At 38.7% G+C, this 22,246-nt stretch overlaps 1 protein-coding gene across 6 annotated transcripts in view; it reads left to right on the forward strand.

The window, feature by feature from the left end:
- The window catches only part of DCLK1 (doublecortin-like kinase 1), a 238,820-nt gene that overhangs the window by 57,567 nt on the left and 159,007 nt on the right, over window positions 1-22,246 (forward strand). The window lies entirely within an intron of this gene.

Here is a 22,246-nt window from a genome sequence, read left to right on the forward strand (position 1 = left end):
ATGTTGCTTGATTTTGTCAGCTGGCATATGGTATTTGCAGTCCTTAAATTGGTTTAAAACATAGATCTCCTGCTGTGCTGATAGCTAAATCTGATTATTCAATGATCTGGCTTTTCCTGTAAGATACCAGCATTAAACAAGGCAGCATATTTATTACGACATGCGCCAGGAATGAATCAGTGCATCCTTTAATGAGGAATTTGTGAAACCAGCTTTGCAGGATTAGAGGACTGAAGGTAAGGTCTGACTGTTCCAGTGTGCCTGGTATTTATGAGGAGGTAATAAAAGCTGTCTTATGTGCTACCCTAGATTTACTATATCTTCACTCTGAAGTGGTAACAACTATCTGCTTACCAAATACTGAAGAACAACTTTGTAATCCTCTCTGCAATATTAGACACAAAACTATGTGCTGCAATATTTGACTTTCCTGCAGTGTTCATAAAGAAAATTATTACTAAGTTCAGTTCCAGTCTCAGCAAAATTTGCAGACAGACTTGGAAATCATAGCACATTCAAGATTTGCTTCAGACTCTTTTTCCTCCACTGTATTTTTTGTTTCTCCAGTTACAAATTCATTGAAGCTATATTAATATTTTCTATCATTTTTTTATGTGTGCTAGATATTTAGATGGTATCTACATTGATCTACACCTTAGTGATGAGGAATGTAATAGAAGTTGAGCTGCATAGATCAGTATTCTACAATCAGCTATCCAGTCTCATACATGGCTGTACAGTTTCAACTCATTCAAGACAAAAGTAGAAAATCTCAAAGGTGAAAAGTAAAATGATTTATTTAAAGAAAATGCTGTTTTCAAAATCAGCTATTGATTATTCTCATTCACAATATTTGGTTGGTAGTTTTAGTGTTAGAGGAGAAATGCATGGCATTCCTTCCACTTGGTAAACCCAGTGCATATCCACAGTGGTTTTGGAGACATTGGGCTTAGACATCTTGATATGTGTGTTGAACTTGTACAGAAGAATGGTTGGTTCCTGCTTGCATGGGACCGTTCATTCACACTACTGTTGTTCTGTACACGTATGACAGCTTTGGTAATGATAGAATCATTCAATAGTTCCTGTTGGAAGGGACCTTCAAAGGTCATCTAGTTCAATCCCACTGCAGTGAGTACAGACATCTTCAACTACATCAGGTTTCTCAGAGCCTCATCCAACCTGACCTTGAATGTTTCCAGGAATGAGGCTTCTAATCTTCTCTCTAGGCAACTTGTCCTAGTGTTTCACCACTCCCATTGTAAAAAATGTCTTCCTTATATCTAGTCTATATCTGCTCGTTCATAATTTAAAACCATTATCCCTTGTCCTGTTGCAGCAGGCACTACTAAAAGTTTGTCCCCATCTTTCTTATAGTCCCCCTTTAAGTACTGAAAGACTCCCCAGAGCCTTCCCTTCTCCAGGCTGAACAACCCTGACTCTCAGCCTGTCTCCGTAGGAGAGCTGTTCCTGGGGAGCACTGCAGTTGTAGGTACTAGGTGATTTAATAGGCTTGTGGGACTGAAAGAAGGCTTCAGGTTAAGCTGATGCAGCAGCTGCCAGGGCAGTGAATACGGCCTTTGCCCTTAAGACCTTTTTCTTAGACTTGCAAGTTGCCCTGAGGAAATGAAGCTGTCTAGAGCAGAGCTAAATGAATTCTCCTTGGGGTACAGATCCAGCCTCTCTACTGCAAGTTGAATGGATTAAAACCCATGTGATTCTCCAGCCTGTTTCTGTGTAACCATTGTAGTGCTGTGTGCAGAGAGATTTGCAGATACAAGTGGCACAAAAATATACAGGAGATAGAGGAAGCTGATAGTGATGTTGATTTTAATGTAAAATGTGTTTGTATGGTCTGGGTGCATGTTAATTTCTGACAATTTTTGCTAATACATGAGAATTTATTTCAGAGTTGGCCTTGGTTGATGACTGTCAACACTGGAGCTGTGTAACAGTTATGTGCTTAGGATGAAATGTTTCTTTGCAAGCAAATTCTTGTATTAAACAATGGGATCTGAAAAATGCACCTGATATTGATTGCAGTGGATTTTCTTATCAGATACTTCAAAACCTCTTTCTTCTAATACAAAGAAAATGTTTCCCATACTTGGCCATACCACTTAGGGGACTTACACAGTGCTGGAATCAGTGTCAGGGAGTAAGAGGAGGAGGAGACAGTGTAGAAATAACATCCTTCCAAATTTAATTCCCAAAACTCAGAAAATACTCTGCTCACCCTATGGGTGAAACTTACCCTTTAAGGGTTTCTGGAGAGCAGGACATGAGAAAATCCAGACAGAGTGATTTAAAGGTGAAGTTTTCTCAGGGTGGTCTTTGCAGTGGCTGACTGATACCAGCAATGGCTCTGCTGTGTCCCTGTTAGAGATAAACTTCCCAATACTTGTTTTATCTGTTGAAACTCCTGCTGTGTTTCTCAGATGCCAGCTCCAAGTGTGTCACTGCTGCAAGGAGTATGTTCAGTAGATAAGCAAGTGCTTCACCCAGAAGGTGCAGATGCATCATGTCCAAGCCCAGTGGGCAACATGAGTTAATAAGCTCTGCTGCACTGCTGCTGACTATGGTGTGAAGCTTGATGCAGAGAGATGAAATAGACTGAGAGGTGGGTCTCTACAAAATACGCATTGACACTCCTGGCAGGGAAGTGTGTAGTATTGTCTGATATCTATTAACTGAAACTGTTCTATTTTAAATGAATGGAAAAATTGATGAACACCAAGGCCTCTTTGGGAGGCCAACTCTGGTTGGGAGTTTGATAATGCGCAGACTGTTACTGTTGGGAGCCTCACCAGGAGCAAAGTGGGTACTTTTCACTTGCATCCATCTTAGGTTTATATAGGATTTGGCCCATGTACGTAACCCCTACTTCCAAGTGTTAGATAGCAATTAAAATATTGGGAGTGAGGGAGGCAGGTTAGCAAAGACTGTACTTTCAGAAAAAATCAGAGTGAACAACAGTGAAAGTGATGACTTCTAATTTGTTAAATCTTTTAAAATAATTTATAAACATGGGCTAAACTTGTTCTATAACTTTTCCAGGTTGTTTCTGTGTTTGTTTGTATATTGTGTATATATTTTTCTCTTGGGAACATTATATTGCAAGAAGTGGCAATAGTGTTCCTGAGATTGCCATAACAGTCTCAGTAACTATAAAGACTTTCTGATAATCACAAGTAAAAACAAAAGGAGAAATTTAATGACAAAAAGAATCTTGCTCATTCAAAGGATACCATATACTTCTAGACTGTGATTGCAAAGAAGAAAGTAAATTTATGTTGCTTTAAGTCAGCCTAGGAGACAAACACCTTCCATTTACATTTTTAAAGGATGATATCAGATGCAATGCACCCAAATGTCTCCTTTTTCTTTTTTTTTCTCTCCCCCCCGCACTTCTGTAGAAATAACATCCAGGTTTCAAAGGAAAAATGCTTATTTCCTGGAAATCAGCAAAAAGGTTTTAGTTACACTGACATCTGTTGAAGTTGTTCAAGGTATTTGAATCTATCCATACATTGTTCACTGTGTAGTTTGTAACACTCTGAAGTTATTCACAGTGCAGTAGACAAATATTCCATGTTGAGGATTTGTGGATGTTAGCTGGGGTAACACTCTACTCATGTAATGCTGGTGCAGTTCCCAGAGTGCCATGTCATGCTCAACGGTTTAGTCTTGGATACAATTTTCCTGGGAACAGACTGTAAGTCCTTGTCACTTTCCCTCTTGCTTAAGTATTTCAGTTAAATTTTTCAAATGGACTTTCCAGCTGTGGGCAGGAGAGAGTGACGTACCCAGCTTGTGACTGCTATCCCTCCTGGCCACAGTTACTGAGTGTATGCAATGTCTTATTGATTTAAAGGAACAAGAACCTTGGAAGAACAAAGTCTGCCTGCCTGTCTGGGAACACCAGAGCTGATACCTGCAACAAGGTTTTTGTGTTCTGGGACAAAAAAACAGTTAAGGAGAAAGACTGAAAAAATTAGTGGGATTTGTTACATAACCTCTTTCAGAATTATCCTGGCAGGCTGGGGGGCATTGGTAGTTGTTTGAGTGGGTTATGGAAGTTCAGTTTTCTTTGTGGGGAAAAAAAAATGACTGGTGCTCAACCCCTGGTGTTGCAGAGGTGTGGCTTGTGCTTCTTGGGAACCTTCTGAATTCTCAGAACATTCTGAGATTTTGCAGACACTTACCATGCAAAGTGTCTCACACCAAACCCACCTTCTGAATGTTGTATCTTTTGAAAACATCCGAGGCTAAATGTTGGCTGAAATTCCTACTGGAGTCTCCTGTTCCCTATAAAATAAGCCAAAAGGAGGCCCTGTGGGGAGCCAGGCCCCTTGCACTGGAGCTGGGAGTGAAGCAGTTTGTGAGGCTCACTCCAGTTTTGATGATACAGATATAAGTGTCAGGTTTTCTTTCCAGACACTGTGATATATCCTCTCAGCAAATGTTCATACAAACGTAGTCTTCATTTTCAGACAGATATTTTAATTTGCTTGTGTCTTAACACAAACAAAACATAAATCACCTAGAATATCTTAGTTTACTCTGCAAGTTTTCTGCTGCAGTTCATGTTTTCCACACTTACCATCTAAATTGCAGTAAAGCCACACTTAGGCTGTTGCAGTTCTTGAGGAAGGCCTCCTGCTTTCATCTAATAACATCATGCTGTGTACCTGTTATTTGTGTTTGCTCACAGGGGTGTTTTCAGGATATTCTGATTTGACAGAGCTCATTTAAATTTCCTAGAGTAGTGTATTAAATATTCAGATTTACTGATTGCTTTAAATAATTTTTGCTTTAGTGATTATACAGAATTATTCTAATATTCCTGATATATGGGAAGTAAAATTGCATAAAAGTAAAGGAAGTGACTGGGCAATACAGTAGGAGACAGATGTCTCTGGTCAAAATTCTCTTACTGCAGCCAATATTGCCATTTAACTGATGGATGGCTCCAGTCTTGTTGGTTCTGTTTATTCAGATATGCTTACACAGGTTTGGCTGCCTGGACATTACTTCATTAAAAGTGAGAGGCCAAAAGCCAGCCTACAAAAGAGCGTGCTTTTGAGATCTATACCCCATTGAATTCACCAGGAATCAGAGTATTTTGAAAACTGTATTTTCTCTGCTGTAGATACTACTGTGCTACAATTATTATTAAAAGGAAATGTTTATTGATATTGCCTTCTATAATTCATAGTAACTCAGAAGGAAGAAACTAGTAAATATCTTTATTGCTGATATGAAGAGTGGAATTAAGTGCACCCTCAACAAGTTTGCAGATGGCACCGACCTGAGTGGTGTGGTTGACACACCTGAGGGATGGGATGCCACCCAGAGGAACCTGGGCAAGCTGGACAAGTGGGCCCATGTGAACTGCATGAGGTTCAACAAGGTCATCCCCCATATCAGTACAGGGTGGGGGATGAAAGAACTGAGAGCAGCCCTGTGGAGAAGGACTTGGGGTACTGGTGGATGAAAAGCTGGACATGAGCTGGCAATGTGGACTTGCAGCCCAGAAGGCCAACCATATCTTGGTAAGATCCCACCCACAGTAGTGTCCAGCTCTGGAGTTCTCAGCACAAGAAACACATGGACCTGTTTGAGCAGGTCCAGAGGAGGACCACAAATGGTCAGAGGGCTGGAGAACCTCTCCTATGAAGGCAGGCTAAGAGGCTTGGGGTTGTTCACCCTCAAGAAGAGAAGGCTCTGGGGAGTCAGTCTTTCAGTACTTAAAAGGGAACTACAAGGAAGATGGGGACAAAATTTTTAGCAGGGCCTGTTGCAATAGGACAATGGATAATTGTTTTAAACTAAAAGAGGGTAGATTCAGACTAGATAAAAGGAAGAAATGTTTTACATTGAGGGTGGTGAAACACTGGACCAAGTTGCCCAGAGAGGTAGAAGAAGCCCCATCCCTGGAAACATTCAGGGTCAGGTTGGACAGGGTTCTGAGCAACATGATTTAGTTGAAGATACCCCTGCTCATTGCAAGGGGATTGGACTAGATGACCTTTAAAGGTCCCTTCCAGTCCAAACTATTTTATGAAATACTATTTACTGTACAGACTCTTTTTTTGTCCTGCTTTTGATGCCTTCAGTTTTCAGGTTACGTTAACACTGTATGTTTTGTGTACTGTAGCGAACGTTTCAGAGCCGAGGGTGATTGCATTTACAGATTTACATCTACAGCATTTTGGCTACTTGTCTACACCTCTGGGTTTTGGCCATAGCGTTTACCTTAAAATACCCTGTCACAAGGGTGAAATGAGTTATCATGTCTGATTATCTGTAAATCCGATCCATCTTTCTCAGTGCCTCTGAAAGAAAAAAATGCTCATCCTTTAAACCCACCTAATCTTCCCCTTAAATACCATGAACAAAAAGGGTTCCATTCTCTCATTTCTAAGTTTGTTAACATGCCAGAATTGCTGGTTACTGTGATGTCATTCTCTGTGGCTTTATTGTGATAAGTTAAATTTTCTTTTCCTTCTCTCTCATATTCTCAGTATTTGCTTGCTAAGCCCTGCATTTTAAGCATTAGTCCCACTGACACTGAGACTGGACCACTCAAAGCAGCAAGCCATTGCTTATATGTATCACCCTCCTGAACAGGCTTAATACTGGGAGGACCTAATTAAAAAGCAGTTCAGTGTGATTCAGACTTTGGTTTCCTCAATATCTGAGTTGGTTCTGAAAATGTGCATTGGAAGGCTACAATAAAGCTTCCTATGGCCTTCTATTTCTTAGGTACTATGTGCACTGTTGATAATATAAAAAGCAGGATAGTAATGAAAAATAAATATTATAGTAGATCTTACTTTTATAATGAAAACAGTGTCACTGTTTTGTAATGGGTGATATTTTTACTTTATTTATAGAATTTACTGTTGACGAACTTTTGGAGATTTGCTGGTAGGGGGGAACTCCAAACAATACAGGTGTCAAATAGAAATATTTTACTGGAGTAATAAAGCTCTATTTGCTACTTCCATTTCATAAATTTTCCTTGTGAGTGTTAGCCAGGAAGGAGTTCTGCCCTCATAAAAAAAAAACAAACAACCACATTCTGTGTTACCAGATTTAGGCCTCCTAGACAGTCCTGACTAGCTTGAGATACAATTGATTGAATGTAGCATACAGAAACATTTATTCTCTTTTCTCCTTGAAATAGCTTCATCTGGAGTTACCAGTTTTGCCCTGGAAATAAGTGGCTTTTGTCAAGAAAAACAGAAGCTTTGTCTAATCTCAGCTTCAGGAGTAGATTTTAGCTAACTGTGTTTGGCTTTTTCCAATCTGCAAATCTAAGTCCTTCCCACGCTCAGATCTACACACACAGATATGTGAAAATAAAAGGGCATAATCTGGTAGAAATTCTGCTGTCATTATAGCATATAGAAGATGATGACAGTTTAGGCTGAAGTACATTTGTGTAACAGGCAGCATCTGGCTTTCAATACTAAAGGTAAGCCTGTGAATAAAACACAAACTTCACAATGTGTTATCCTAAGAGTGTTTTTCAGCAAAAGCTGGTTTTTAGACACTGGCTGAAGTGCTTCATTGCTAATAATAAACATTTTTACTCCTTTGTTGAATCCATTGTTTTAATTCTGAAAATTAATCAGAACAGAGCTTTCTATTTACAGCTTGCCTGGCTCAGGTTAATGAGTCAACCCAAAAATATACATGGTATTGGCTGGGAAATAAAAGATCTTTTGTTTTGAACAGAAAGCACTCTTCTCAGAAGCAAGAGAGTTGTTAAGCTAATCAGATATTTTGATTTTTAATAGAAAAGCTTTCATACATTTTTCAGTCCCAGAATAAGGTAAATACTAATCGGGTATATACTAAGTCAGGAATTAAATGAAAAATAAATGTATGAATGAACGTAAGAACTACGTATTTTGGAGGACAATGTCTGCTCCAAATTCTGTCTTCATTTGCCTCATTAAAAAAAAAAGAAAAAAAAAAAGTCTTATGCAACATAAAAGAAGATAGTCTTGTCCTTTTGCTGCACACTGCCTGCTAGTTTTGGGAAGCAACAAAACAATAGTATCTTCCCTAGGTTACAGTGCTGAGTCTCTTTACTCTGACCTACCAAACAAATTCCATGATCTTGCTTTTTTTGGTTTGTATGTGTGTTGTCTGAAGGTGCAAGATTCTTCATCAGTCAGTTTTGAGACACTATTTTTCAAACTGCTCACAGGTGACTTTGGATGCCCCATCATTGGAAGCATTCAGGGTCAGGTTGGACAGGGCTTTGAGCAACCTGATCTAGTGAAAGATGTCCCTGCCCATGGCAGAGGGTTGGAATAGATGATATTTAAAGGTCCTTTCCAACCCAAAACATTATATTACTCTATGACTTCTTTTAAATATATAACTTTTGTTATATATATATCTCTCATCAGTTTAACATTCAATACTGCTATAATAATACATTTTCAAATGATGTTCAGTTGACCTTCTTTCTTCAGGAACATTATCGACCATCACTTCTGTTTGCTAGTACTTTCACATTTAGATACAAGTGAAGCATCTTAACAGCAGTTTCTGTCTTCTCATAGCTTTGCCTCTTCATTAAGGCTGACCTCATAAAGGGGTTAGGCAGTTGAAACTAAAGTGAATAGATAAATGCATGTTGAGTAAATCTGCACACAACAGATAGGTACAATGTCATCAACTGTATTTCACCTGTGTCTTGGTCTAAGTACGGTAGTTTATGCAGAGAAGTCTTGTTTTTTATTATTACCACAGTGAAGAGCTGGTTTCTGCTGGAGGTTGCATTGCAAAATACGGGAGGGGAAGGGGAAAGGAATAGGAAGAGTCGTGTGGGGGGTGTTACTGTTACATTTCTGAGTCATTTATCTAAGTGTCTACATCTGAAATACCCATCATTAGCTTACATTAAACTTCAGAGGAAAGAAGTTAAAAAAAAATCACAAGGGCCTGGAAAATGAGTCAACCCAAAAATATACATGGTATTGGCTGGGAAATAAAAGATCTTTTGTTTTGAACAGAAAGCACTCTTCTCAGAAGCAAGAGAGTTGTTAAGCTAATCAGATATTTTGATTTTTAATAGAAAAGCTTTCATACATTTTTCAGTCCCAGAATAAGGTAAATACTAATCGGGTATATACTAAGTCAGGAATTAAATGAAAAATAAATGTATGAATGAACGTAAGAACTACGTATTTTGGAGGACAATGTCTGCTCCAAATTCTGTCTTCATTTGCCTCATTAAAAAAAAAAGAAAAAAAAAAAGTCTTATGCAACATAAAAGAAGATAGTCTTGTCCTTTTGCTGCACACTGCCTGCTAGTTTTGGGAAGCAACAAAACAATAGTATCTTCCCTAGGTTACAGTGCTGAGTCTCTTTACTCTGACCTACCAAACAAATTCCATGATCTTGCTTTTTTTGGTTTGCATGTGTGTTGTCTGAAGGTGCAAGATTCTTCATCAGTCAGTTTTGAGACACTATTTTTCAAACTGCTCACAGGTGACTTTGGATGCCCCATCATTGGAAGCATTCAGGGTCAGGTTGGACAGGGCTTTGAGCAACCTGATCTAGTGAAAGATGTCCCTGCCCATGGCAGAGGGTTGGAATAGATGATATTTAAAGGTCCTTTCCAACCCAAAACATTATATTACTCTATGACTTCTTTTAAATATATAACTTTTGTTATATATATATCTCTCATCAGTTTAACATTCAATACTGCTATAATAATACATTTTCAAATGATGTTCAGTTGACCTTCTTTCTTCAGGAACATTATCGACCATCACTTCTGTTTGCTAGTACTTTCACATTTAGATACAAGTGAAGCATCTTAACAGCAGTTTCTGTCTTCTCATAGCTTTGCCTCTTCATTAAGGCTGACCTCATAAAGGGGTTAGGCAGTTGAAACTAAAGTGAATAGATAAATGCATGTTGAGTAAATCTGCACACAACAGATAGGTACAATGTCATCAACTGTATTTCACCTGTGTCTTGGTCTAAGTACGGTAGTTTATGCAGAGAAGTCTTGTTTTTTATTATTACCACAGTGAAGAGCTGGTTTCTGCTGGAGGTTGCATTGCAAAATACGGGAGGGGAAGGGGAAAGGAATAGGAAGAGTCGTGTGGGGGGTGTTACTGTTACATTTCTGAGTCATTTATCTAAGTGTCTACATCTGAAATACCCATCATTAGCTTACATTAAACTTCAGAGGAAAGAAGTTAAAAAAAAATCACAAGGGCCTGGAAGTATGTTATATTACTTTGCTATTAGTTAGACTGTAGAGAATGATTCCCTTTCTCCTCATTCATCTTTTTTAGACTTCTGCCAGGAAGTGAACTGCAAACATGATTTTCACTTTGCCAGCAGTTTTAAAAATAGCTGCCTTTTCTGTTGTATTTGATTTTAAAAGAAGCCAGTCTTTGAGATATCTTAGGTGGGTTTTTTTGTTGTTGTTGTTCTTGTTGTTTTTTTTTTTAAATTCAGCATTATGAACAGTACTCCAGTGTGAATCAGTGCTTTGGTATCTGCCTTTTATCAGCTCCTTACCTTGCTTAGAAAAAGCAAAACTGAATTTACCATGTCATGGATGCCAAATGTTGCAGACTTGATGCTGAGGGCTGAGAACTTCCAGGTTGTTAAAAAAAAATAATTAAAAAAAAAAATATATATATTTTAAGAACTGCTTAATAGTTACAGGAAAACAAAGAGATGATGAAGGATGGGATCTTTACAAATAAGCTCTTGTGACAGGTGTGAACTGTCTGGTGGCTCAGAGGCTCTATGGGCAGGGGGACTTGTGGGGTGAATGTAATTATGTAACCTGTGATTCTGCTGCTTTTCTTTTTGTGGTTTTATGGAAGGTTCATCAGTTGCAAGCATGAAGTCAGATACTTGCCTGAAAAGCTAGGGACAATTAAAAACAAGCAGACCTCAGGATGGGAACTGAAGCACAGTCTAGGTTGTTCTAAATTTAATTCAGGTGTGCCTTAAGCTTGGAAGCACTTGATCTTCAGTTTTTCAAACTAGTTCTCCTCCAGCATGGATGATTTGCATTTATGTGTATGATCAGAGTGCTACAGGCTTACCAAACTATACATGAATAATAAAAGCCTAACATAGTTATAGTCATTGACATTTAGGACTTCCTTGCTCTTGAGTAAGCTAATATCTGGGCTGGATAATTATGGTTCTTCATGCTAGCTGGCTTTCTAAACTAATAATGGTGCATGTTGTGCTTTGCAAAGTGAAACTTGATTATAGGATTAAGTGCTGCTGCCCAAAACAGTTTCATGGGGTGGTTAGAGCACTTTTCTGAGAGAAGGGAAATACTTCCTTTAACTGTTAGCATATCACTTGTCTGCTACCTTTGATGATTAAAAGGAAGTACTCTTGTTTCTTTCTCCCCTGTGGAAAGGCTTTTTCGAGTGGATGAATGCTTGGAATGAAGCATTTAAGGTTGGCAGAGTTGGTGTTTAAGGTACATCCTTCCCTCTCCTCAGTTCTTCGTGTATCCTGTTAATTGCTCATATACGCCATTGAGTGCATTTAGTTGTTTCAGACCTTGTTCCTGAGAGATCTGATGAACTACTGTAGAGTCATCACATAGAGACTTCTGCTCTTTCTAGTCTGGAAGATAAGTGCCTCATTAGTCTTTGCCAAGGTTTTGCTTTTCTTGGGTACAACTGAAGATATTTCTGTATGCACAGTTTTTGCCTGCCTACCAGGAGATTTCTTCTTGCATGCAGTTTTCACTCCCCTCATCACATCAGTGATTTTTGTTTCCTTTGTCCCTGAAGGTGTAATCACCAAAAAATGCACTTTGTCAAACCTGGATGGTTCTGAGATACTGGAACAGCAACACAGGTGTTGAGAATAGTGTAGGATGGTAATTCTGTGAGTTAGCAGTGAAGTGCTTATATATGCAGCAATATATGAGTACACAGTTCCTACCTTGCTGTTCAATATATGGAGAAAATAAATTGTTGAAACTAAGCAGTGTACATTTTGGAGTGTATTTCTTTTCATAAAGGTTGGAAATGTTTTTGCTACATGAGAATTACATATTATATTACAGATCTCTATCTCCTCCATGTAAGATTTTCATAAATATTATAATTAAGGTATTATGGCTGCTTTTAAGACTCCAGTGTCAAGAAATACTTAATATATTGCTCTGATTTTCCTAAATATTCCCCTTCCCTACTTTCTATAACCAAAAAGTTTCTCTTCCCTAGACACAGGGAAAAACTGGGTGTACTTCTCAACTGCTATAGGGTCAGAAGTGGGAAGATTTTACTGGGAAGAACTTCAATCCCGTGTTTTGTCTAGACCTTCTTGCATCACTAAGGGACTAACTCCATCAGGACCTGAAATGGCAGCAGCCACTGGAGACCACAACACTGCTCTTTGCTGAGCATTTACATGAGCTCTGAAGATGCTGCCTAGAAATACACTGCTGTACTCTTCTATAGTTATAATGTAAAAGGAGCACATTGTATCTGCTTCCACTCAGGACTACACTGTGGAAATGCAGAAGTTCTTGCAATAATGGGTCATTTGAAAAGCTCATCAGGAATGGGATGAAGCTAACTGCTGATTGCCAGCCAGCTGTCAGCTAACTGAGCTTTAAGCAAGGATGAGCAATGTGGATCACAGAGTATAAGCACACTGCCTGTTTACACTGTCCCTGCTCATGAAGTTGCATTGAGAATTTTTTTAATTTCATAGTTCATCTTCTGTCTGGAGCTATCTGTTTTGTGCCTATCTATAACTCTGAAGGTTGGAATAAATAATTAAATAAAACAAAGGTAGTACTTACAATTTCTGAGGCTGGTACTTTCGTATACAGGGTGTCTCTAGAACCAGCTCATAAAGTTTTACCTGCTGTCAGGATTGGTGCACAGCTGAAATGCTCATGATACTGTTGTTATTCCAGCTGAAGGACTGGCTAGCAACTGTGTCACAAGTGGCACCATTTACAGTGATGGCTGCATGATCTGCAGTCCCTAAAACCCTCTTGCTATTGCCTGTACATTTGTGTTTAAGGCTGATAGGCAGATTGGACTCTCCCTGTTTTTCTACTTCTGAATGTAAATTGTCTGAAAAGCCCTTTACAGACTGTTTTTCCTGTCCGGAATTTCTAACTGAGGAGATTTCAAAATGCATCCCCAGTCTTGTAACCTTCCTTTCTGTGTCATTGGAAGGATTTATTTTTCCAAAGCCCAGATCCATTAGTCAGTTTGCCTAGCAGGCCATGAAGAGCCGTTATTACTTTAAAACTTCATTGGCTTTTCACTCTGTAATTGGGTGACAGTGTCACTACCATGCTTTACTGGGCCCATGATTAGACAGGAATGCAAATTTAGTGGGACACATAGCAAGGGGGTAAGGAAAGGCTTCCGTATAGATAAAAGCAAGTTGAACAACCTTTATGAAGTTGTACTGTTTTCTGCTAAACTGGAGAGCTGTCACTTTCTAAATGTGAATTTTTTTCATATGCAAAAGGCAGATGTGGCTATAAGGGGAGTGATGTTTTAAATTACTTTGATCAAAATCTGGTAGGCAGACAAGTTAGGGCAAGATAGTTCTTTCAGAATTGGTGTTTGACCTTTAATCTGTGTTTACTGGTAGAGATTTGTGCATTAATTGAATAATAGAAATTAATAGGGAATTTATTAGATAACCAGGTCTCAATGCACTTACATACATTTTCTATATGTTTGCTGAAATTTCATGTTTTGATAAGGAGAACAGAAGCATAGATTGACATTTTTCTCATCTCACCTACCTGCTGTGCCTTATTTGAAAAGGCCTGGTGGAAGCCTAGTTTCACTGGTTGACAGTCTTTGAAATGGTACTACCATTTGAAGTCTCTGGTGCTGGGATTTTTATTTTTTTTTTCTTGGTGGTGGTGGGAGGTAGAGGAGAACACCTGTAGACTAATATTCTATGAACATATGAAAAACTCAGTTACTGAGATTTTCTGGTTTGGGATTATTGTTTTATAAAAAACAGATCTATATGTATCCTGCTGCTTCCCTATAGGCTAGAGACTCTCAGGGGTTAATACACAAGAAACCTGAGATGCTGAACAGTGTACAACAGTGTCAGCCCTGCATGAATTACAAATGGGATAATTTCCTTATGTTCCAGCAGGTAATGGGAGATGCAGAGGTAGAAGAGACTAAAGGGAAGAGTGATTCATCTCACAGCTCACCTAACACTAATTCAAATTCAGTGTCTAGTCTAAGATAATTGTCTAGAGATAACTAGATACCTCCACACAGCAATTAAGTTCCTCTTGAAATAGGCTGATACGACCAGTGCAGTTAGTTACATTTTCAGGTTTGCTGTCCTCTCTTAGCTATGCTCTGTCTTCAAACAACAACTTGAAACCTTTCTTGACTTGTGTGATAAATTTTTGTAGTCACAGAGTAGTCTTTTAACTTCTGATTCTTTCATTCTGTAAAGACAACCCTCACCATGTCCTCCTCCCAACTCGCAAAATAACCTGCCCCATTCACTCTTGTAAGTAGTGAAAATATGAACCAAATCTAAAAATCTATGGTTGTATGTTTTTAAGCTGCGTAGGAACTGGATGCTTATAATGACATACTGATCCTCTCTAAGTAAGTAGTCTGAGTCTTATTTCTATGTCTTTATTTGGTGGTAGGATTTTTATTTTGTTTAGGGGTAGGAGAGCTGGGAAGGGAGAGAACAAGGCATGTCACTAGGCAGAAGTGCAAATGCAATGTTTGTTCACTGTCTGCTATTAAATAAAGTCATATTAGAATCATAGAATCATTAAGGTTGGAAAGGACCTTAAAGATCATCAAGTTCCAACCCCCCTGCCATGAGTAGGGAACCCTACCACTACACCGGGTTGCACAAAACCTCATCCAACTGCTATGTCAGTACTCTCTCCATCTTCCTGATGCTACAGGGAGAAATGTCATCATTATTACCAAACCAAGATCATGCATTAGTTGTCTGCAAAACAGTATTTGATGTGGAATCACTAAGCCTGACTGTGCCATCTCCCTTACTTTGTAGAGTGCAAGTCTGGGAGACTGTATAGGTGCCCTATCAAACTGCTTGACTAATTAATCTGTACCACCTGCATGAAATAATACAGTTACCTGGTAAGATGCTATCATATAGTAACCTCCCCAACACTGGCACCTTTCTGAAAAGGTCTCATCCATACTGTGCATGCAGTCAAGATGACAGATTATGGGTTACCCAGACAGGCCTCTTGCTGCTGCCTTGCTTGTGTCAAAAGACTGCCTGGAGGCTAATACAAGGGTACTAGGAAGTTGCTTCTTAAATCTTTTCAGCTCAGTATGACTATTTGCATGGACAGCTTTGGGTTGAAAGGTCTGGAGGTAAATTTGCTCTGACGCTGCTGCATCCCTAGAGGTGAAGCTCACAGCCATGCTGGAGGCCAGGAAAGATAAAAGGAAGCTCATACAGAATCAATTATCATGACCCAGTCATTTCATATACACATACTTAATTCATCATAGTACATCTTATCACAGATCAAGTTTTGGCACAGTCTGACTTTAGTGATCTGAAAGTTACTTTTTTTTTTTTTTTTTAAGAAAGGGAAAAATGGGAAAATTAAGCATATTATTTTGACTGATTCTGAGGACATAAGAGGACAGTTGGAACACAGTAGGAAACCAACAGTAATTTAAAGTATAAAAAAATAATTGTACAAGAGTATTTCTAAGGCAGAGCATGTTATAAAGGGGGAGGAATAAAGAGCTGCTTTCAAAGAGCAGTATTGTGGATTAGGGAAGGGGCTCTGCTGGGTGTCTGGGACATCCTGGGTCACGTAAGCCCTAGGAAAGGGGATGAGCTGGAAGCAAGCTCCAAGCATTATGTGCTTAACCTTTTTTCCTCTGCTTTTTGAGTGCTTTGGGGGAGAATGAACAATGTAGATTTGGGAGGAAATTGACATTTTGAAGTGTTTAGTCAGTCACTGGTAACAACTAAGCAAGTCTTACAGTAAGTCTTGTCATAGATTCATTCCCCCCAAAAATGCAGAGGTTCAAGGTGATACCTATGAAGATGTAAAGGCAGAATAAATTGTCTTCAAGGAGCAAATTGCTAAGACAAGAAGTATGTCATCTAAACTATTGAGTTACACAGAATCCCTAGCAACAGTAAGCAGAAGAACATAAGTGCATATTTCTGTGAAGCCTCATGGCATTCACATTGCCACTTATGGTATCAAGGTATATGGGTTAATTTTTCCTAAGGTCAAATTTGGTTCTCCATCCTCCCCCTTGCCTGAGCTGTGGGATATATTTGAAAGAGAGGCACTCGTGACTCTGCTTAAGAATTTAATGTAAGATCTCCTGAAACAGGAGTGCTTTCTTTTTTTTTTTTTTTTCCCATGCAAGAGATGTCTTCTAGCAAAGATGACCTTGAGTGCTTTTGAAAATTCTTCTCTCACATGCTAATGTGGAATTCTGTGTCCCTTATGTAAATCTCAGTGCGTTTGAAGTAGCACAGATAATTAAAAATATTTAATATTGTGGGGATTTCACATTAGTCAGAGGAATGGCTCTTCATAAGTTAGTCTTGTATGCCAGTACTTATATGTGTGACATTATCCCCACATGGAAATAAATGAAATTTTATTCAGTACTACTACTTTGTCAGTATGGTATGTTCTAAACAGCCATCTGAACTAATTTTGGTTTTTTTATTGGTGAAAGTTGTACCGTTTGTAGAATTGAATGAGACCACTAACATGCCAAGTAATCTTTTTTTTCTCAGCAGCTGTCATTTGGTTCACTTGTGTGTGTGCATCTTGAACGACAGTCTGCAATATTGAAATGTTTAAGTGAAGACTGTGACTCCATCTTCAATGAATGGGGAATTTGAAAACCATTATTGTATGGTTTTACTCCCTTCCAGAAATCAGAGTGCTGAAGGGCTAGCTATAACCAGGGCTGTGGTAATTCTCTCCTGAATATAACCCCCCTCAAAAAAAACCCAACCCACCCCAAAGCCCTGTGGTAGAAGCTACCTTGTGCAGGGAGGAACCTTCTTGTTTTCAATGGACAAAACATCTATTGACAGAATTACTTAGCAGCAGATCCTGTAGCACTGTAGAGACTGACAAACAGTGTAGTTGTTAAATGATGGGAGCAATTCTGAAGCTGCTTGCTAACATGTCTTCTGTCCTTATTACATTTTGAACAGTTTAGTTTCCAAGGCAACTGCTCATGACAGCATACAGATGTTCTTAAAGCTGTGAGAGGGCATTTCCCAATGAATCCTGAATTTAGTGACAAAACATAAAGGACTAACTTCTGTCGTTTCCAACATCTGGAGAGAATTCAAGATTTCCTGTGAGCCAGCAGCATGTCATGTTAATACGGATTTATCAGACTGGGAGGAATATCTAAGTGAGGCATGATATTTACTGATGGAAAAAACCCACTTTTGATTACAGCTATTTATTGGGAGGATGAGAAAGTGATTAATGAATAGATTGTAACTGTTGTTGTTTAGGCATTGTTGTGGTGAGATTTTGTCTTGGTCTTGGTTTTGTCTTCCTGTTGGGAAGAGAAGACTGGGTTTTTGTAGAGCAGCAGGTTGTGAACACAGTACACAGTGTGGTGGAAGATGCAGTCCTTGCTGATGGTGCTTTTGCCAGACCTATATTTCTCAGTCAAATAGGTCACTTTAAGAACTAACTGAAGCTGCTTTCTTGAGGGAGTAGAATAAGGCAAATAAGCATCCTAAAACTGTTGAGCTGATGAGCTGTTGCTGCAATGGCTTTTATTGAAAACTGCAATGAAGTACAAGATAAATACTATTTTCAGTGCCTTGGGAACCCATATGAGGACTTTGTCTGTAACAGAGCACAGTGGTTATGTATTAGAGAAAAAATGAGGGGAAATTATCCATGGGTGCAGAAATTAAAAGATCAGAAAGATCTGTTATGGTCACCTACCCCAATCTGCTATGTAAATCAGAACAAAGGGGTTTACTGTTCCTGTTTTGATTCCCAAGCTTGTAGCTATATTTGAAAAGCATCCACTGATATTTAAAAAGTTCCCAGAGATTGAAAAATCTACCATAACCCTTAGTAGTTACTATAAGTGTCTTAATATTTTCCTTTATTTTCCAGTTATTGCATGAGAATACCTCATTCATCCTCTTTTAAAGGGCTTAAATGTAAGAAATCATCAAGTGTACTGATTTAAAACACTGTTGTTTAACATCCTTCTTTGATTATAATGGCAGGGGCATTATTTAATTTGTTATGATGAAATATTTCTGCCTAAATCCTGGTTTATATAATTTAGCTAGTTAAGAGCTCACCTGCAAAAGTTTTTCATTTTTACCTTCTTTTTGCTTTGGCGATGAAAAGGGATCCCAAAGAAATTCACTTTGCTATTCCTTCTTTATGTTATCTTCTATGTTTCCGTGCTTCACCAGGCTAGTAGGTAGTAAATTGACTAATTTCCTACCCCTATGGTACTACTAGTTTGCAAACCTGCTTGCCAGAAAATTCTTCAGTGGTTCTTGTAATGTTAGTTCTCATCCTTTCACACAGCAGTTGTTTTCTCATATTAAATCACTAGTGACTACTGCTTTTTGGTTACTGGCCAGTGGCATGCTGAGCACAGAAGAGGAGGGAAAACCTCCAGCTCTTGTCTCCGACAAAGCTATTAGTGGCTTCCAAGCTCTGGATATCACTCTACAATGCTATTGACAAAGCTTTGCTGCTCTCATCCACCTCTCTGCTCGTGATTAAGTCATGTCAGTCTTATTTACACATGTACAAAACTGGTGAATCAATACTTTAAAAATACACACCTTTATAGGTTTTCTTGAAAGAAATCTTAGCTTTGCTGCGAATGTGATATGGACACTTTTAATTTCAAGGAACAATAAAAATACCGTTGCAGGATCAGATTTTTGTGGTGTGGTTTGTTTTTTTTCCAAGACTTCTCCAGTTCATAGTCGTGAAGAATTTTTCTGCTGTAAGTACAAATACCTTTGAAATGGCTCATGACAGCCTCTTGTAGACTCAAGCTTAAAGCCTGTAACAGATAATGAGGAATTTTCATTCTGTGGGAGATTCCGAGATGTCAGAGTTTTGTGCTTAATTGGGACAAAATATCAATGTCATTTGAGAATGGAGCACTTCAAAAACATTGGCAATATTTTTGTTTAAAATATTGATGAAATTCCTATGTTATCACAAAATGTTTTAATTAAACCAAATCTGCATTTCCCAATGAGAAACATTTCAATGTTTTTTTCAGCCTGTTTTGAACAAGAGCACAAAACACTGAGTTAAAATCCACTTGTTACAGTAGGAATTAATTTTTTCATGCATCACAAATTTGGATTTTGGGTACTTAATGAGAATCTCTTTATCACACATAAAAAATTAAACCATTCAGTTGCACAGGTTTGGCTTGAAAGAGTAATATGACCAGGTTAGTCTTTTCCTATCTGTTCTGCACCTGTATCTCCAAGTCCTTTATCAAAGGAGTGAGCCCCTTTGTTTAGGAATCTCTTATCTTGAATTTCCCTAAAGACAAACACCAGTATGTTTTTCAAATCTTTCACAAGTGGTGCTGAGGTTGATCAACACGTTTTCGAGCTGTTACATAGGCAGAGAAGTAAAACTCTCACCATTAGACCTTAAAATGCAGCAGGGATCTGGGCCAAGAAATGCAGGCACTTGGCACTGCTTTTGGAGTGTGGGTTTGCTAAAGGCACCTCTTCAGTGGACATCCTCAGCAGAAGTATTCAGAGTTGTGCCTGTTAAGTGTACTGACAGAAAAACCCATGGTCTTTATTTTCTTCTGGGTGTTGAAATTTAGGACCGAAACCATCCACCCTATGAGCTGGGAGAGTCACAGTGTGTGCAGCACATCCCCGGCCAGGCCTGTGGCTGGGTGGTGGGCTAAGGCCTGGCTTGGCTCTGTGTTTCAAGTGAGACCACTGGCTTACATTCTAAGTGTAGGATCAGTTTGCTATCAAAGCAGGAACCAGAAATACTTGGGTTTGGTTATAATTATGGTTACAAGGCAAAAGTCAGCAACAATTTTCTGTAAGGTTAAGTGGAGCTCTTCTGGAAGTTTAAAGCAGCTTTAGGCTTGAGTTTTAGCTATCCCAATACAAATGAAACTGAACTAGGATTTTATAACATGAATCCAAACCATGCCGTCATTCTACTTTGTCATGTAACCTTTATAGCTAAGCCTCTCCAGTCGTGTTGTCCAGTATAAAAAAATCCATGCCAGAACAGCTTCCTGGAAGACTTCTGCAGGGAATGGTTTCAGTGCCAGGAACATACTATTTCTCCTAGCTTAAGAGTTCTTCAAGTGATAGAAGTGTTTGCTTCTCTTTGCTGAAACCTCCTCTGATAATAGAAAATTTTCATTTCCCTGTTCCTTTGTAGATGTTTCTGCTTCCATGTTTACTACATCTACTGGAAAACATTAACATCACCAAGTGTCAAACAGCTGCTTCCTCTGCTCTTCTGCAGGCCACAGAAGGACCAAAACTATGGAACTACATCTGAAAATTGTCAGTGTTTAGGGACAGCCTCCAAGAATGGTTTGTCATTAAATGCAAATCAAGTTACTTTATTAGAATTGAAAACTGCTATTAAGGACTTCTGACGCTCTTTAAACCTCCCTTGCCTGTATAGTAAGAGAACCATATGTTAACTTGTTTCCTGTGTGGTGATAAAGACTTATTTATTTTTCAAGCTACATCTTGACACTTTAGAATAAAAAAGGAAAAAAAAATAAGGTGGATCACCCAGTGGACAAATTTTTAGTCAGACTAGGTTAAACAGATTCAATGCTGTCTTTTTGGAAAAACAAATGGTGGCTTTTGGATACTTCTAGAATTCTGCAGTGTAGCTTGTCAAAGAGTACGAGGCAGTTTTCTCTCAAAACCAAAAGCAATTGCCAGTTTTCTCTGAAGGTGTGCGTAGGGTTTGAAGGGACTGGTATTCTGGTTTTAGACCAGAAGCAGAAAATTTCCTTAGCCACAATGGGAAGTGGCATCCAGATTGGAAATGTAGCCATTTTCCCAGTGACAGTGCTTTAGACTGAGTTGAAATGCAGGCAGTATGACTAGAGAATAATCTTAATTAGAAGCTCTTTGGAACAGAGCTGCAGCTCTTGAGTTAATTCTTTATATACACTTGGCAACTCTGGTAAGCACTGCTGCAGATTAGCTCTGCTGCAGCTTTCTGCATTGGCAGTGTCTGCTTTCCAAGCTGCTGTTCAGAGTCTTGCCATGGTAAAAGGCGAGTTATTTATGTATATAGTGCTCAGAGATACACTAACGGGGGCTAGGCTTCATGGAAGTCTTAAAAAACCTCACATTTGATGGACTAGTTCAGTAGACTAGTTTAGTATGCCACCTGGCATAGCTCAACACCAAGGGTGAGCATTAGGAGTTGCACAGGAGTCATTACTCCATTATCTTTCATACATAAATCCACTGCATTTCTGCACCCTGAATTACTCGGTGGGTGGTAGTAGTTGATCAGAAGCTACCCTTGTGCATCCATTTTGAGACAGTGCTTTTGAGTCTTCCATTTAATCTGTATTTATCTTGTTCTGACTGTAGGCAGCAGAAGTAGAAAAGCCCTTATAGTTCTTCAAATGTACTATAAGTATGGGGTCTGCTAAAAACCTTTTTATTTTTTCCCTTGTTACGTGATGTCTGTATTAGTGGTCACTGTTGACTTCTCTAGAAAAAACATAATTTGCGATCACCAGAAATAATAGTATTTTTGAAGTATCCATCAGCTGGAGCTGACTAGTGTACTTCGCAGCATTTTTTTCTATGACTTCTTCCTGAGAGGAAAGCATTTTGAATTGATTTTGAAAGGTGTTATTAGTGGGTAATTACTTGTGGAAGTTCCAAGTAAAATGAAAATTTCAATTATACAGGCTTCTTGTAGGAGGTGAAGCTGTGGAGGAGAGAGGGTTGTATTGTTAATTAGTATTTTTTTAAAAGACTTTACAAAAATAGATAAAATGCTTTATGAAGTTGCACACAGTGAATTTTGTAGCATTTGATATAAATGTAGGCTGTACACACACAAGCTTCAGCTTTAATCCTGAAAATGCAGAGATTCTTACAGAATTATAGTGGGAGATACACAGCAGTAATTAGAAATATAAATAGGATATGGAACTCTAGATGGTTAATTCAAAAA

Source organism: Chaetura pelagica, unplaced genomic scaffold, assembly GCF_000747805.2.
Source record: "Chaetura pelagica isolate M959 unplaced genomic scaffold, ChaPel_1.0 scaffold105, whole genome shotgun sequence".
NCBI classification, from domain to species: domain Eukaryota; kingdom Metazoa; phylum Chordata; class Aves; order Apodiformes; family Apodidae; genus Chaetura; species Chaetura pelagica.